General features: G+C 44.7%; 1 protein-coding gene across 8 annotated transcripts in view; it reads right to left on the bottom strand.

The window, feature by feature from the left end:
• The window catches only part of ELMO1 (engulfment and cell motility 1), a 319,611-nt gene that overhangs the window by 72,587 nt on the left and 230,443 nt on the right, over positions 1–16,581 (bottom strand). The window contains exon 1 of one of the 8 annotated variants that reach the window (XM_077302745.1): positions 15,843–16,367. The exons of the other annotated variants lie outside the window; for them this stretch is intronic. The gene's annotated coding sequence lies outside the window, so the exon portion shown is untranslated. Of the gene's footprint in view, positions 1–15,842; positions 16,368–16,581 lie in introns of those variants that run through there. 8 annotated transcript variants of the gene reach the window in all.

Below are 16,581 nucleotides of genomic sequence, written 5' to 3'. Positions count from 1 at the left end.
GAGAGAAGCCGCCACAATAGTTTTCAAGAAAAGGTGAGAAAGTCCCTGCAGCATAATTGGAAGAGTGGTGGAGGGCACTTTTTAATTGCTCAGGGAGTGACTGCACACTCTCAAGAGACCTTCTGCCCACCCATCCCTGATTTACAGGGTTGCACAACAGAGTTACAGCACATTAGAAGCTTGGCTATAGTCCTCTGCATTGTGGTGGTCTTGGGTTGGGTTATTGTGCTTGTATAAAGTCAGTGGTCCTAACCTGGATGGCACAGGCAAATTTGATCCTGCCAGATCTCGGAAGCTAAGCAGGGCTGACCCTGGCTAATATTTGGATGGCAACCCTCCAAGGATTTGGGTGGTAGTTCTTCCAAGGAACACAAAGTGTCATGACACGGAGCCAGGAAATGGCAAGCTACCTCCGAACGTCCTTTGCCTGGCTGTCAAGAAATCCTCGGATCTCCTGGCTACACATGTCACATGACAATAAATAAATAAATCAGTGGTTAACAGCAGGTTGGACAGGATTTCATTGTACTACTTGAATGCTGCTGTCGGACATGCTTTAATCAGCATCTCATGCATCAAATAGCAAAATCCCACCCCCCACCCCAACACATTTTTGTTTTTGAAGTCAGAGGGTTACAAACGCGGTCTCAGATCCAAAAGTGCTCTTTGAAAGCAAACAACAGTGGAGTGGCTTCCCACTGCTCACTATTCTGTACTCATTCCTTTAAATTAGGTTTTTAAAAGCACTTCTCGAAAGGGGAGAAAAAGTCAGGAAATGTTAGGCTTGTCAACCCCACGTTGCAAAGGCAGTGGGAAGGAAAATGTGGAACCCGTAAAGTGAGACCTTCTCTTTAAAAGGGCTGCCGTGCAGACCTTCAGGATAACAACTCGCATGAGTAAGTAGGTCACCTGCACTGCAGAGCATAAGAAAAATCTACAAAGGTAATGGATCAGTGATAGCATTTCGCATATATTTTAAGTGTCCTTGCTCCTTAACTACATTTACAATGCCAAATAACCCCAGTTTCCCCCCCTTGTCAGCAGGAAAAGCAATACAGTTCTTTACTGTGTCAGGACCCAAACAAGCCATTTCAGACATACCAAAGGTTTTGGCCATACCGGGAGGAATTTTTGACACTTACCATTTTCAACAGCCCTGCAGTAGCTACTCTGCCTAGCTGCACCATAAATGTTCTATAGGCCGTCTAAGAGTAGATCATCAAGCTTGCTGTTGGGCCTGGGCCTGATGACTCTTCATCAGAGCAGGAGAACACCATGGTGGTAGATCCCATGGAGGACAAATCTATAACAGACCCTGAGATGCCTGGGCCCTCAGACCCCTGGGGGCTTCCAGGGAAATTGCAACCAGCTGAGGCTACTGCACCAGAGGCTGAAGAGGCTAAGGAGAAGGAAGCACCGCCGGAACTGGAGATTGCTGAGGGACCCGTGAGGGAGAGCAGTCAATAGTCAAGGACTCCACTGTCAGCCCCCAGGACTCAGCGACTACAGAAGACTGAAAGCCCAGGCAGAAGCAGAGCTCAGAGAGCAGAGTGCACAATTATACTATCAGAGGCCTAACTGATGAGCACATGACAATTGGAGGCCTACGTTAACCACACATCTTTGCCAGAAGCTGAACACGGACAAGCTGTTATTGTCTACATACTTCAGGCCATGGCTACACCTGCAGGCACTGACTCCTGTAAATAACCTCAGTCCAGCTCTGACTGTTGTGGAATCAACAGTTCCAATAGTGCTTGTTATCCCCGCCTTGATGTGATTCCTGTCTGCCTCGAGTCCCTGACTGCAAACAGGACACTTGTTTCTTTCTTGTTCTTTCATTATTACTTCTTCTGTTTCAGGTCAAGTGTAAATATTACTGTGGGGGGATAGTTTTGAATTGCAATCTGTGTTACGGAATGCTATGGAAGAAATACCATACTTTCAGAAAGCAGTGGTGGGGCTGTTCCCAAATTGATCAGTTCGTACACATGACAGCATGTGTGATGGTAAGGGGCAACACCTACCTACCAGTCATATCTCTAGCCTGCTGTTCCTGTAAGGGGATCAGGGAAGCGTTCTCTCTCTTCCATTTTAGCCCTACAAAAACTCAATGAGACAGGTTAGACTTAAAAGAGTGCAGCTGACCCAAGAAAACCCCCAAAGAACAGAGGATTTGAACCTGGGTCACCCCAGATGTAACCCAACGTTCTGACCACTGTCATCCTACATGGTGGATTAGTGCTGATATTAAACCAATGGAAACAAGCAGATGGCATATGTATGGGTAGTATCTTGGGGCAATAAATGGAACCAGGTTCCTCTAAACAGAGCTAGCTGTCTATTCAAGCCACTGATTCACAACAGGGTCATAACTGGCTCTCAGCCAGCACCAACTCAGGAAAATGACTGACAGCTCCATCCTGGGCCTGGGTCACCATTGGTTGCTCCAAACCAAGTCCCTGTAGCAGTTCTATAGGGGCTTGGCATGGAACTGACGGCAACAGGGTGCTTTGTGCCCAAGGGCAGATCGATTCTCCGGGATGAACAGGCCCTGCCCCTAAGTGTAGACTATTCACATTTGGCAAAAACACCAGGAGTTAGTTCAGGGGACACCATGGTGCTTTTAGTCCAACACCATACTTATGATAAATCATTTTGTGCTCCTGGCAACATTACCGGTGCTTTTGATGCGTATGATTTTCACAGTAGGCTTCAACTGGTATTTAGGGTGACTGAAGATATATGTGCGAGGATGATAATACCGAGATGGAATTCGATTCTAGAGGGAGATCAGGATGAATTTACACCTCTCAATGATCACAGGAACTGTGCGCCATGATAAGCTTTTGATAGCAGCAGCCCGTATCAAGCAGTAGCAGCAACCTCTGGGATTTTCGGTTCAATGAATTTTTTAAATCATGTTTCAGCCAAGCATACAAAGCATAAGCTCACGCTTTAATAACATACACCTAAAGTGCAATCCCAAGTGAAGTTACACTCTTCCAATCCCATTGGCTGCAATGCACTTCTAAGGGGGGGGGGGTAATTTTGCTTAGGACTGAACTCCTGAAGAGTTTGACACTGTGTTATCTGGCTGGCTTTTAAAGCCATTATGAAATTCACACTCCTAATGGATCAGAAAGTGGGGATTTCATAGACCTAATGAATTCAGAGAATTAAATGAATTACGCTGGTTCAATATTTAGTTACTCAAATTGTGTATCCTATAAAAAGTCATCATAATATTTATTAATGCAAAAAACAGTGCCAGAATTTCTGCCTTTGTTGCAACAAAATAACACGACTACCCCTCTGAAATTTGTCACCATAATTACTAGGTCTGCACTCCTAAATCACTGTATAGCTTTTAAAGTCCATTGGGATGATATTAGTATAATTAATAATTTCTCTCTCTCTTTGTATTACTGTTAATTTTGCCAGCAAATGTAGGTATGACAATGTTATCCATATGGTGATCTTCTGTGGCTTGCTTTCAGGAACCCAACATTTCAATGCTGCATTGGTTTCGCGCACTTTCCATCAGAATTTTGTTTTTAATGGAAACTTGAGTGGGAACAGAAACAGAAATGAGAGTTCCCCAAAAGGTTTGGAAATGAGCCCTGCCCCAAATTTTTATCATGTAAAATAATCCCTCATGTGTTGTGAAACACACGTGTTGTGAAACGCATGCAGAAACACAGGATCTTGGGAATTAAGCATGTAAAGGAGCTTTAGCTCCTTGAATATATAACACGGGGGAAAACAAGGCAGAAAAAGACTGACTTGTATTGTACCACTCCATTCAGCAAAATCTGAAGCCCTCCTCCAGCCCAAGGGTCCATGGGTGTGGGTTAAGAGCCAAGATGTTGCTTTTAACTTTTGGCAATCCAATGACTTTATGTCCTCCCAAACTACATATTATAAAATCCTTGAGTTCATTGGTGAACAACATGAGGACTTTGCATCATGCATGCAAAGGGGTTCTGTGCCTCCCAGACCCACTATGCCTAATTTCTGTTTGCAATGAAAATATGCAGGAACAAGCAGCTGTAGGCTCTCCCTGCACTGCTTTCATGTACTCAAAATGCCCTTTGGAGCTTCTATTGTCTTCACTGGAAAAATCACCTTCCTTGGTATTAAACCTTAAGCTTCACAATGGAGCCAATAGTGGTTTCATAGGGTGGTCTAAAGATGCAAAAACTGTGTGTGTGTACGGGAAGAGGGGGGTATGGCTTTTCTGACTTGCTTTGGTTGCAGGTGGAAAAGACTTGTCATGCACCTGAGAGGCACAAAACATCCATTGTATGTGTGATCCAGAGTCCCCATATTGCTCCCTAACACACACAAGGATGTTGTAGTGCCTGGTGCATTGAAGAGCCTGCCTCCAATGCAAGTGCAACACAAGATGTCTCCTTTGGCGGGACGAAGGCTTCAGCCTTTGGCAAGTGGAGTGGCATAATACCAACCAAAGGCAACAAGACTCCAAGCTGGAATATTGCATCCCCTAACTCTTGGAGCAGGAATCTTCTATTGGAGCCTTCCACCTGCTGCACGTACGCTTTTCTGCCACCTTTCATGGAAAAGACCAATGGTGCCAAAATTGGATTGGAAGAGAAGGCATGGATCCCACAACATCAGGAAGAGAGTACCCTTTGCTTTTGTATCTTATCTGCCAAGGAACCTTCCTTTCAAGGGTCCATGTTTCTAATGTAATGTTTATCTAGGCCAGGGGTAGCCAAACTGCAGGCCTCCAGATGTCCATGGACTACAAGTCCCATGAGCCCCTGCCAGCAGGGGCTCATGGGAATTGTAGTCCATGGACATCTGGAGGCCTGCAGTTTGACTACCCCTGAGCTAGTCCTTGGTCAGCAGTCATTTACAGAGGGCCTGTTGAAGCGCAGCAAGGAATGCTTATAAGCTGCCTTCAGCAGATCTTTCCAGAGAGGTGCTACAGTAATAAACAAAATCAAAGACAAATAAGAAAGCCCTTGGTGGCTAGGCTTTGTGGCTTGTTTCCATAGGCTCTAAACTCCTTTAGTATGTGTGAAGCTAAGGGACATGTGCCTGTCTTCAATCTCCTCGTTCTTCACCCCTCTCCCACGCCCACCAACCACTATTCTCTTTAGTAGAGAGTGGATAACATTGGCTTTTTAAAAAACTGGGCTAATGGAAACCATTATGAAAGAAGGAAAGATTGGAAACCATTTTGAACACTAATGTAATATCTAAATTATCATCTTGGGGAGAACAGCCTGGGCAAATCACCTGTGCTCAACAGAATGGCAAGGAAAGAAGCCATTGCAGCCACTGAAATATCCAAGGCATAAGATGAACATTAGCTCTAGACTGTGTTTGCCCTCCATTTTAACCTCCGAGGTTTATTGCGGCAAGAAAGCTGAAGACTGAAGGGAAGAGAACAGCCTAGCTTCTCTCTACCCCATGCATTTAACATGCACGAATGAGGTAAGCTGCACACTTCTGAGGGAAATGCACTCTATGTGTACTAAGATGCACTCTTTCACCATTTTATATACTGAAGGGCCAGTCAAGCTAAATAAACTCAGTTAACCAACACTATATGTGCTTCTCCCTATGGGCCCACAGTTACCCAGTCCAATGTGCAGAAATAGTTTTTCCACGGTTAAAGAAGAACAACAAGAAGAGTTGGTTCTTATACACCGCTTTTCTCTCCCTGAAGGAGTCTCAAAGCGGCTTACAGTTGCCTTCCCTTCCCTTTCCCCACAAGGGAAAGGAAGGTGAGGGAGGTGGGGCTGAGAGAGCCCTGAGATTACTGAAGAAGAAGAAGAGTTGGTTCTTATATGCCACTTTTCTCTACCCGAAAGATTCTCAAAGCGGCTGAGAGAGCCATTATATTGTTGTAAACCGCCACAAGACATTTAGAAAGTGGCGGTATGTAAATGTAAAAATAAATAAATAAAATGCCACTGCTCGGTCAGAACAGCTTTAACAGTGGTGTGGTGAGCCCAAGGTCACCCAGCTGGGGGAGCGTGGAATCAAACCCGGCTCACCAGATTAGAAGTCTGCACTCCTAACCCTAGGGTTGGGCACTTTGGCATCCAAAGCAGCTGTTTGTGCCCGAAGCAGCCAGTGCCGCGGCGTGGGTGGGGGAGGGGAGGTGCGGGTGCTGGCTGTTGCACCGTTGCCCGTAACTCCCCTCCCCCCACGCCGCGGCTCTGGCTGCTTTGGGCACAAACATCCGCCGAAGCGCCCAACCCAACCTAACCACTACACCAAGCTACCTCCCCCCTTTGACTGCCCCCAAAGGCTATGCTGGAATCTTGAGACAAAAACCTTATGGGATAGGAGTAAGGAGAAGAATTGTGCATGGCTGAGCATAACCTGCTGGCTAGACCTGCCCCATAGGAATTACTCCAGAGTAAAAGCACAGCAGTGCCTGCACTTATGGACACTATCATGGATTCTCTCCCTTCTTATATAGAGGCATCCAGGTGAGACGATCCAGCTGCTTGCTGGGAAGAATGTTTGGATGGCAGGGACTACAGCAGAAGGGCCAACATGTTGCCACCTCAAAATATCCTGCAGAGAACTAGGAAACATTCCACAGCCTGCAGAGGCCCGGGAAAGCCAACATCAGAATATTATCCACCCCCACTGGCATCCCAGCATGTTATCTATTGCAGTTTAATTTCAAAGGGTGGGAATGCAAGGCAACAAGGAGCATTTGCCTTTCAATTTAGCTGGACTACTTTGGCGTGAGGTCGGGGTGATATCAAAAGGTTGTTTCATGGCCCACTTTTACACTCTAGCACAAAGGGCTCGTTGCCTGAAGGCACCTCCATTTATTCCTAGGCTCCAGGAAGAGATTCCTTTTGTCAAATGGCTAGCCATTCATTTCTCCTTGCATTCCTCCCTGCTTTTAGCCACCCCACGATAGTGGAAGTCTGCTTGAATAAATCAGCAATGCTACAGACACGAACTTCATTTTCTTCCAGTCTGCGGGGAGAAAACGTCAAGCGTGTGTTTTTACGAATGCAGACCCAAAGGAGCTCTCGTGGGCCAGAATAAGAGGTTACTAATATTTGAGAGCTTGCTGAAAAATCCTTTGTGCAGCATCTAATGGCCTCTTGGAGCTATGTCTTGAAGTAGGAACAGGCAAAAGTTACTTTGGCTGAATGATATTCTGTGGTATGCATTTTAGGGCTTCATGGGAAGCGCGGGGGGGGGGGTGGATGCTAGATTATGGTACCAGACACATATAATATAATATAATGACTCTACATCAATAGCATTGAAGAGAAGGTGCCCGTTCATCAGATCAAAGAATATTTGATCTGTGTGTTTCATGCAGGGCTTTGGTACTAACAATTGCCCTTTTGTCTTACAATAAAAATTAAATTAGCTCAAAATATAATTACAAAATACCCGCACCCCAGTGGATCAACCTTTCCCGCTGCATGAAAGTCTCTTATGACGCTTTGTACTTCAAGACAACATTGTTCATTCAGTTATGCAATACACCCTTGAAAGCGGCCTCAGCTCACACCGGGAATCTTCAAGAGGAAACATCAAGCCTAGATAATGGAAAATTCCACTTAGGCTCACCTGAGATTCTACCACAGACATTGCCCATACTTTTGTGTCGCAAGTGTTCAAGCTCGAAATTCACTTTAAAAAAACGCACACCATCAAATGAACGTCTTTATATTGGCAGGAATCTGTGGCTTCAGATCTTCTGTAGCCCAGCTCAGGAGAATCATAGAATCATAGAGTTGGAAGGGACCTCCAGTCCAACTCCCTCCACTATGCAGGACACTCACATCCCAATCGCTCATCTACTGTAACCTGCCACCCCTTTGCCTTCACAGAATCAGCCTCTTCGTAAGATGGCTATCCAGCCTCTGTTTTAAAATTTCCAAAGATGGAGAACCCACCACCTCCCGAGGAAGCCTGTCCCACTGAGAAACCGCTCTAACTGTCAGGAACTTCTTCTGGATATTTAGATGGAATTTCTTTTGAATTAATTTCATCCCATTCATTCTGGTCTGTCCCTCCGGGGAAAGAGAGAACAATTCTGCTCCATCCTCCATATGGCAGCCTTTTAAATACTTGAAGATGGTTATCAGATCCCCTCTAAGTTGTCTCCTCTCTAGGCTAAACAGACCAAGCTCCCCCAACCTTTCTTCATACGTCTTGGTCTCCAAACCCCTCACCATCTTTGTTGCCCTCCTCTGGACACGTTTTAGGAGAAACAAATATCAATTTTGTGTGTGGCACATGCGCAAGTAGATCATGCCTTCACCATTCTTCCTCACAGTATGAGCACCAGTCATGTGACTGGGGGTCAAGACCCACTTGTTTACAGGAGTAGAGATCTCAGGTTGGAACCAACCGGTTTTTGCAGAAGGGAGAATGGTGTCCCCTTTGACCAGTACCTTGAAGAACATAGTGAAATGGGCAAAACCAGAAGGGGGGTATACAGAAAGGAAGACACTTGGGGGACATTGAGTGAAAAAGTTGGCTGGAAACCACCTCTGGTATGGACCAGTGCTGTGTATCTATCTAGAACCAAAGCCTTCTACCAAAGCTCATTGAATGACCTTGTTATTGTTGTTAGTTGCGAAGTCGTGTCCGACCCATCGCGACCCCATGGACAATGATCCTCCAGGCCTTCCTGTCCCCTACCATTCCCCAGAGTCCATTTAAGCTCGCACCTACTGCTTCAGTGACTCCATCCAGCCACCTCATTCTCTGTCGTCCCCTTCCTCTTTTGCCCTCAATCGCTCCCAGCATTAGGCTCTTCTCCAGGGAGTCCTTCCTTCTCATGAGGTGGCCAAAGTATTTGAGTTTCATCTTGAATGACCTTAGACCAGTCTAACCCATCTTTGCAGTATTGTGAGAACAAAAATGCAAGGGGGGGCCACAGAACCACCATACATTCCTTGGAAAAATACCAAAGGAGGTACGAATAAACCAATAAAGAGGAAGTGTGTATAACCCTGACTTCCTACTAGTTGGGGTGCTGTGAGTGAGCTTCAAATAACGACTGAACTTGCATTAAGACCACAGCGCACATTCCGCAGTGGGGTTATTGCCTTATACATTTCTGTATGTGCGGTTGTCGTATTGGCTGCATACTAAGATCTATGAAGGCAATTTAGAGCTTCCCACTCCAGTTTTCAATGGAAAGGGGAGAGAACTGTTTATCTCTCCTCACATAGCAGCAGCCCCTGGAGTATTTTGCCTGAACAAAGCAACAAATCACACTCAATAACTATCAACAGTCCCACTGTATTCTGACAAAGATAAACTGGGTGCTAAAAGGCATTTAGGTTTCCTGGGCAGACTGCTGACAGGAGGAAGGGTGCTGCTGACCCTTCCCCCCTTGCCCCTTCTGTCCTTCCCTGCAGAAAACTTTAAAGCTCTGATCCCATCTGATCTAGCTCATATGGAATTTGGGACGTGCAGCATCGTTTGGAGACCATGACCTGATGGCAGTGCTAGCTTAGAGGGAGGAGGCTAATGGGCCATTAGAAACTGGTGGAATCAAGAAATTACAATAATGTCTCATGTGCAAAGGAATGAGACATGATGTGGTTTGATTCCTACTATTTCGTTGACCCACCAGAGAACATACCATGCCTTGGTATATTGTCCTTAATAGCATTTCATTATTTGTTTGACATTTACAGCATTTAAATGGTGTACACAAAATGGCTGCGGGAAAAGTTTTAAAAGCAGGGATAAAAGGGTAGTTGCAGAAATGCGCTCAGAGCTCTCTGACAAGCAACATTCGGCTTGCAAATGACAACTGAGAGGAGGGAAGCATCACATGGCTGCTTGTTCCTAGACCGCACATGAGCAGCTGCCAAGAAATGATCTTTTGCATGCAGCACAGAATGTCAAGACAATGCAGAAACAATGGCAAGGCTATAAAAAAAAAAAACCTGACGGAGCTGACAGTTCTTATTGTTCAGGGAACTTTAGAGAAGTTTTCAGATTAATAAGGGAGGGAAATGTCAACAGAACAAAATAAGTGTCAGTTTAATGGGAGCATTTTCAGGTTTCATCTACCTTTGCTTCTTCATCAGCTTTATTGATCCTTTGCATGAATCACTGCAACTAATCCAAGCAATTGATGGGGACAGAGAAGAATGACCCACTGTTTATGGGATTACCCTCCGAATCAATCACGGATATTATCCTATCCATGTTGGAATTTATTTTAGTTGTAACTGATAGAGTTATCTAGAAATGAAACCATGCTCTGGGATATTTAAAGGAGGAGAGAGAGGGAAAGGTAGAAATTGTTGTCCATTTTTATCTTTCCCTCACAAGCCCGATGGACAAACCACAGAAAAGCCAAGTCTCGTCAACTTGGCTGAAGAAGTAACAGCATTGGTTGTGAGGCTGCAACTGCCACGATGGGATGAAATTAAGTTGGGACCATCCAGCACAGAGTGCCAGGCTGTGGTGGCACCTCCCACCTTCTGGTTTGAGCTCACCAAGAAAGGCCACACCTGTAAAGAATCTTAGATTGCTCTCACCCTATCTGCGATTTGGATCAATCGAGGTCAGGGAACACTTTAATTCGGTGGCTTTGTTACTGGAAATATGGAAACTTATTTTAGTTACCTCAAGAAGGTTCAAGAATCCCATGTGTTCCAGAGGAAAGATACATACAATATTTTTTCTTTGAAGAATGGAGGCAATAAGAGAAAGGAGACCTTCCTCGTGTAACTTAAGCATCAGGGTTGACCAACACATGGTGGGACAGACATGGGCTTCTACAGATAACAGGACTGCCAAGACTCTATGGTTAATGTACAATAAAATAGATCAGATGATGTGATACTCCACATTTCCCCACCCCTGGTTACTGCCTACAGGAGCATGGTGATGTCACATTTCCCCACCCCTGGTTACTGCCTACAGGAGCATGGTGATGTCACATTTCCCCACCCCTGGTTACTGCCTATAGGAGCATGGTGATGTCACATGCAACTCTGGTATTCCCTGGTGGGAAATACTAACCAGGGTTGACCCTGATTAGCCTCCGAGATCTGGAGACTGGGTTAGCTTGGGTTGTTTAGGTCAGGGTGGTAGTCACCATGCACGTCTCACTTCTTGTAATCTGTTCTCAGGAATCATCACGTCAAAAAATGGAGCATTCAGTGGCTTTTCCCAGAAGCCCACTTTTCTAGCAATCTTCTACAGCAAGTTGCTTTTCTTATTGCCTCCCCTAAGTTGTTTCTCTGGTGTGATGGCACTTGCCATTCTATGGTTCGGGTTATGAGATATCCATTTGTGATTTTAAAGTAATAAGCTGCCAACAGCTTCTTACTTTCTTGACCGCTTTCCCCCTCTTCCCATGCTTAATGGGATTGTAGGGTTTGATGAACCAAAATATCAGTAATTGAGTACTCTGTTGGAAGAGTTTAAATATACAGATTTATTTAGAAGAGAAACAAGCTTTGTATAGAAAGAGGAAAGAGACAGCTAACTGTTTAACTGTCCTGTTGTCTTCATTCTGTCTGTTCTGGAGGCAAGCAGGGAGGAAGTGTGCTCAAAGGAGAAGGAAGTCTCCAAATGAGCCAAGCAGGACACGGAGGAGGTTATTAGCAAATATCTGGATGTTCCAGTTTTAACTATGCTAAAAACACACTTCCTCTGAGGCCCCCTGTAGGATATATTCTTTATATGCTGTTAGGTCATGCATACTATTAAGGCTGAGTGCTTCGGCGCAGTTCGGCCGCCTTGGTGATCACCAAAGCTCAAGGCGGCCAGCACTGCTGTGCAGAGAGGAGGGGCGGTGGCAATGCACCAGCTGGCGGCCACACGCAGGCTGGCACGCCACTGCCACCCCTCCTCTCCATGCCATGGCACTGGCCTCCTACGCACCACCTCAGGCTTCGGTGATTGCCGAGGTGGCAAAACCGCACCGAAGCGTTCAACCCTACTACAGATCTTGTACATTCCAGCAAAGCAATGTGTGGGCAAGTAGATGGGGGTGGGAATCGGCAGTGAAATAGGTATAATTACTCTAAAATCTTATGAAACAGAATCCACCTCAACATGGATTTTCAATGATGAACCTGTCAGTCAAGTGTTTTTCTCTAGTCAGAATGACAGCTTCTATCCTAGAGTTAGTACTCTGCAATCGGTCGAATTCTTCAGCAATCTTAAAATGAGAATACAATTCTTCAGCTCGTGACCGTGGAGTTCTATGGCTTTGAGAGTAATTCTAAGCAAGTTTACTCAGAATCCTACCGAAATCTATTCAATGGGGCTTAGTCCTAGGAAAGCAATTTTAGGATTGCACTGAGAACATGTGAGGTGGATGTCCTTTTGATTTTGCAATACTGAACATTAGTAATTTGGCCCATATTACATGACCAAGCAATCCTTTGATTTGAAGGAATATCCTACAAGAAAATGTGCCATAGCAGAATCGTGCACAATCCCGCCTTCAATCTGCTACATAACTAGTCCTACATCTGTAAACCAAGATACAAATACATCTCTAACAAGCCCCTTCCCCCCAAAAAAGGTCTTTCCCTAGCTGAATGTTCTAGAGCAGGGGTAGTCAACCTGTGGTCCTCCAGATGTTCATGGACTACAATTCCCACGAGCCAGCATTTGCTGGCAGGGGATCATGGGAATTGTAGTCCATGAACATCTGGAGGACCACAGGTTGACTACCCCTGCCCTAGAGGACCATCAGGCAATTTGGATACATCACGGTGGACTCGTCCTCCCAAAGAGAATGCCAGTGTCAATGACAGCTGAGCATTGCATACATGAAAGCCAGCCTTCAAAAATATTTTGAAAAACCCGCACAAATGGTTGAAAGCAATAAATGCAGAGCGGAAAGCCAATTGGCATAAGTCGACAGCTAGTTTCACTTTGTGCAACACCTGCATTAGCCATGTGGTTTTTATTTCAGGGTAGGTAGGAAAAGTCATTACAAGGAGAGTTTCCATTGAAAAAACAGAACCCACATCAATTTCTATTTGAATTTAGCCCGAAATGTCGGAGAGCTGATTTAACCCTTGAGGTTTCGCAACAAATTTAAGTCAAAGAAGGATTTCCATGCAGTTGCCTCTTGGGTGTGTCCCAATTGTTTTGGCCAGGGTTTTACAATTGCACCTTAATGCTGATGAAGCTGGAATCTCACCCACTCCAGACTGCACTGGCAACAAATACTCTTAATCTCAACATTCCAACCTGGTCTGTCATTTGTAACAGACTTTGAACTGCAGTTCTGATTTTTCTAATTCAGCCACTGCCATGTCTGGAAATCAATAGGGTATGATCCATCATCAAAAGCGTAGCAATTAAAAGCCCCCCTCCTCAACCCCATGCCTGTTCAGCTATTAAATGTTCAGACAAGTAAACAAACCCCTTCAAACAAGGTTACAGGACACACAGGAATTCTAGCAGTCAAGCAGTATTTGGTTATCGATAGTAACTGAAAGTGACAGAGTTATAGTCTGCTAGAATCACACATCCTCAGAGCATTAGCAAGAAACAACCCAATATATTTGTGCCATGATGACATTAGAATAGATCTCTTTTCCTAGAGGTGATAAATAGACAGAAATAGAAAGGCCAGTCTGATTGTGTATTCTAAACTGCCTATTGGTTTTAATGGTGGTGTAAACCGCCCAGAGCGGCAAAGAAATGGGCGGTATAAAAATATAAATAAATTGATAGATAGATAGATAGATAGATAGATAGACAGATAGATAGATAAAGTTGGTGAAAGGGGCCCAGTTCATAGTGCTGAGCACTATTTCTGCATTCAAAGATCATTACTAGTAGCAGCTATGAGTGCTACTCAGTGATTCCCTTCTAGATCTCATCACTAGATAGTCCCTGAAGGTACGCTCAGGTGGTGTGTTGTTTCTCTGCTTAAAATACCACCTCTGGCAGAATGGTCGACAGACAGGAAGTGGATAAACAAAGTTATTGGAGCTGAACAAATTGCTGTGTCTTAGGTTGAGCCATGGATTTTGAACACTTACATTGGAGTTCCATCTTGAATTCCCCAGTTAAGAGTCTATACTGGCGATCTGCCATCATTAGGCACCCTACACAACACCCAACAATTGGTTGGCCTCCCTCCCGGAGGAATGCTCTGGCAGAACACAAATATCAGCTCCATCTACCCAAAGAAAGAAGCCCTCCCCAATGGCTACACCAACTGGCAGATGTATGGGGATAACTGTACAATGTTTTTAACTTCAATTAACATGTGTTTTTCATGTTCTAATATTATTACGGTTGGATTTTATTGTTTGATGTTATCCACCGTGAGCTTCACAGGAAGGGCAGGATATAAGAATAATGATGATGATGATACGCTAGATCAGGGGTAGTCAAACTGCAGCCCCCCAGGTGTCCATGGACTACAATTCCCATGAGCCACTGCCAGCATTTGCTGGCAGGGTCTCATGGGAATTGTAGTCCATGGACATCTGGAGGGCCACATTTTGATCACCACTGCGCTAAATAAAAGGTGAATGAAGAACATCTGGGGTTTACAAGCAAAAACACTAGACACTGATACATGCCACGTACAAGTCTTTAAAAAAACCCTCTTCCAGAATTCTCTTGAAACGTTCATATTCAAGTATCCTGCACATTCCCTGTAATAGCTCCTATTTCGGTTAGTCTCCGGAGAACCACAGTTTGGTCAAAGAAAAATCCAAAGAAACAGCAGCTCAGCTGAAAGCCTTCATTCAGAGCAATGCACTTGCCTTGCACAATGTACATGGGAAATTCTTGGACCAAACAAGTGTGTGAGAAACACAGGTGGGAAAAACCAATTCCATGTGAGAGAATGCACAACCTCAGAGCAGAATGCTCAATAATCACACTGCCCTGAAACTGGAAACATGAAACTATGTGCTTTGCAAAGCTTCCTGCATCCCATGTAATCCCCAAGAGCCCTAGAGAGTCTAGCCACATGCCGCTTAGAAAGTACCCTGCAAACTTTTCATGACCCATCTTATTCCTTAGCATCCTTCTCCTCCTCCTGTCTCTTTTCTGTGTGGTATTCGGAAAGGTTAGAGACCTATAAACAACATAGTCTTCTTAGCAAAGAACAAAGATCTCACCAAACAGAGAACATTCATCCTGGATAGAAGCCAACCCATCTTGAGGGGGGAGGAGATTTGTCATACAGGATCCTGAAAAGCGGTTTTCGCTTTAGCACTTTAGACCCTGAGCTGCTAAGGCAAGGGAGTTAAGTTCAAGTTCCCAACCCACACAAGGCACAGGAGAAACTCCCTGCAGCAGAAACAGGTGGAATACCATTCAAGGATTGCAACAAATGACAAACCTCATTTCTGATTTGACAGATTTTAAGCAATTGGAAACAGAATACAATGGGGATTTATGGAGATCAACCCAAGTACAGCATTTTTTGTTCAGCTGCCTGAATGATTTTCTTTAGTACTGTCACTAAAACAAACATGGCAAATCTATTCCTTGATAACTTGAACATTACAAATCTTGTTAGAGAAGCATTCAGTTTTTACATTTTTTTAATTCCATGTGGTCTGGAAAAAAGATGAACTTTATTTTTCCCATTTACAAAACCATTTGAACTCAGTGCTGATTTTAAAAAAAAGGAGAAAGAAAACTGCATTTATCTCTAACCCTCACAATAGAGCAAATCAGACAGTGCCAGTAAGCTAATTAGCAATTATCGTACCTAGGTTAATCTAGAACCATTATTCTGCCTTGCTAGGTTTTAAAACACAAGTTTCAGGGCTGTCGCCAGACTGGGGCTCATCGTAACCCCAGCCTGAAATACCCAGCTAAAAAAACCCAAAACATGGCTATATACTTACAGAAATCCTGTGGCTCCATCCTTCCCAACAACCAGTCTCTCTTTGGAACCACAGCGAGGGAACAAGTTACTGCTTTTCTGCAGAAAGGACAGAATTCTCCGACAGCAGATGGCTCCTGGTCGGGCTCTTTCATGGGCTCCTTGGCACACCTTTGCCTGGCGTTCAGCTCAAGTCCAAAAGGATAAGCATGTAGCTTTGCTTATGTTTAGAGTGCCGATGCCCAGTGGTGCTCCGATTGGCAAGCACCTCGCAAACAGCAGCCAATCAGTGAGCCCGCATTTTTCAGAGAAACTCCTGTTCATTTATTTAGCATCTCCAGAGTCCATATTTCTAGGAGGAGAGCATCGCTCCTAATATCGGAAAGGGGAGGGGAGAACGGTGCCTTTTCCTCGCAGCGTATCCCTCCTCACGCTAGCCTCCCTGCTATATTTTTAGGTCTGAGGAATTGTCTAGGGAGGGCTCGGACTCATTCCCAGCTTCCACCGTGTAGGGAGACGAGGAGGGAGAGCGCGCCTGAGCTCCACAATTACTGATTCCATCACCATGGAAACTGACTGGATGCAGTGAGCTGGATTTGTGTAGAACATCTGCTGCTCGCCTCATAATCAAATGCAATCTCATCTCCTTCCACCCCCCTCTGACTGCTTATCTGATTGAGAGTTTACTTTATATGCATACTATGACAGCTAAAGCCTGAAATATAGATAAGAGAGAACGAGGGAGAGGGAGAGCATGCATG

This window comes from Paroedura picta, chromosome 11, assembly GCF_049243985.1.
Source record: "Paroedura picta isolate Pp20150507F chromosome 11, Ppicta_v3.0, whole genome shotgun sequence".
NCBI classification, from domain to species: Eukaryota; Metazoa; Chordata; class Lepidosauria; order Squamata; family Gekkonidae; genus Paroedura; species Paroedura picta.
The sequence above is the reverse complement of the archived record's forward strand: the minus strand, read 5'-3'. Positions and strand labels throughout refer to the sequence as shown.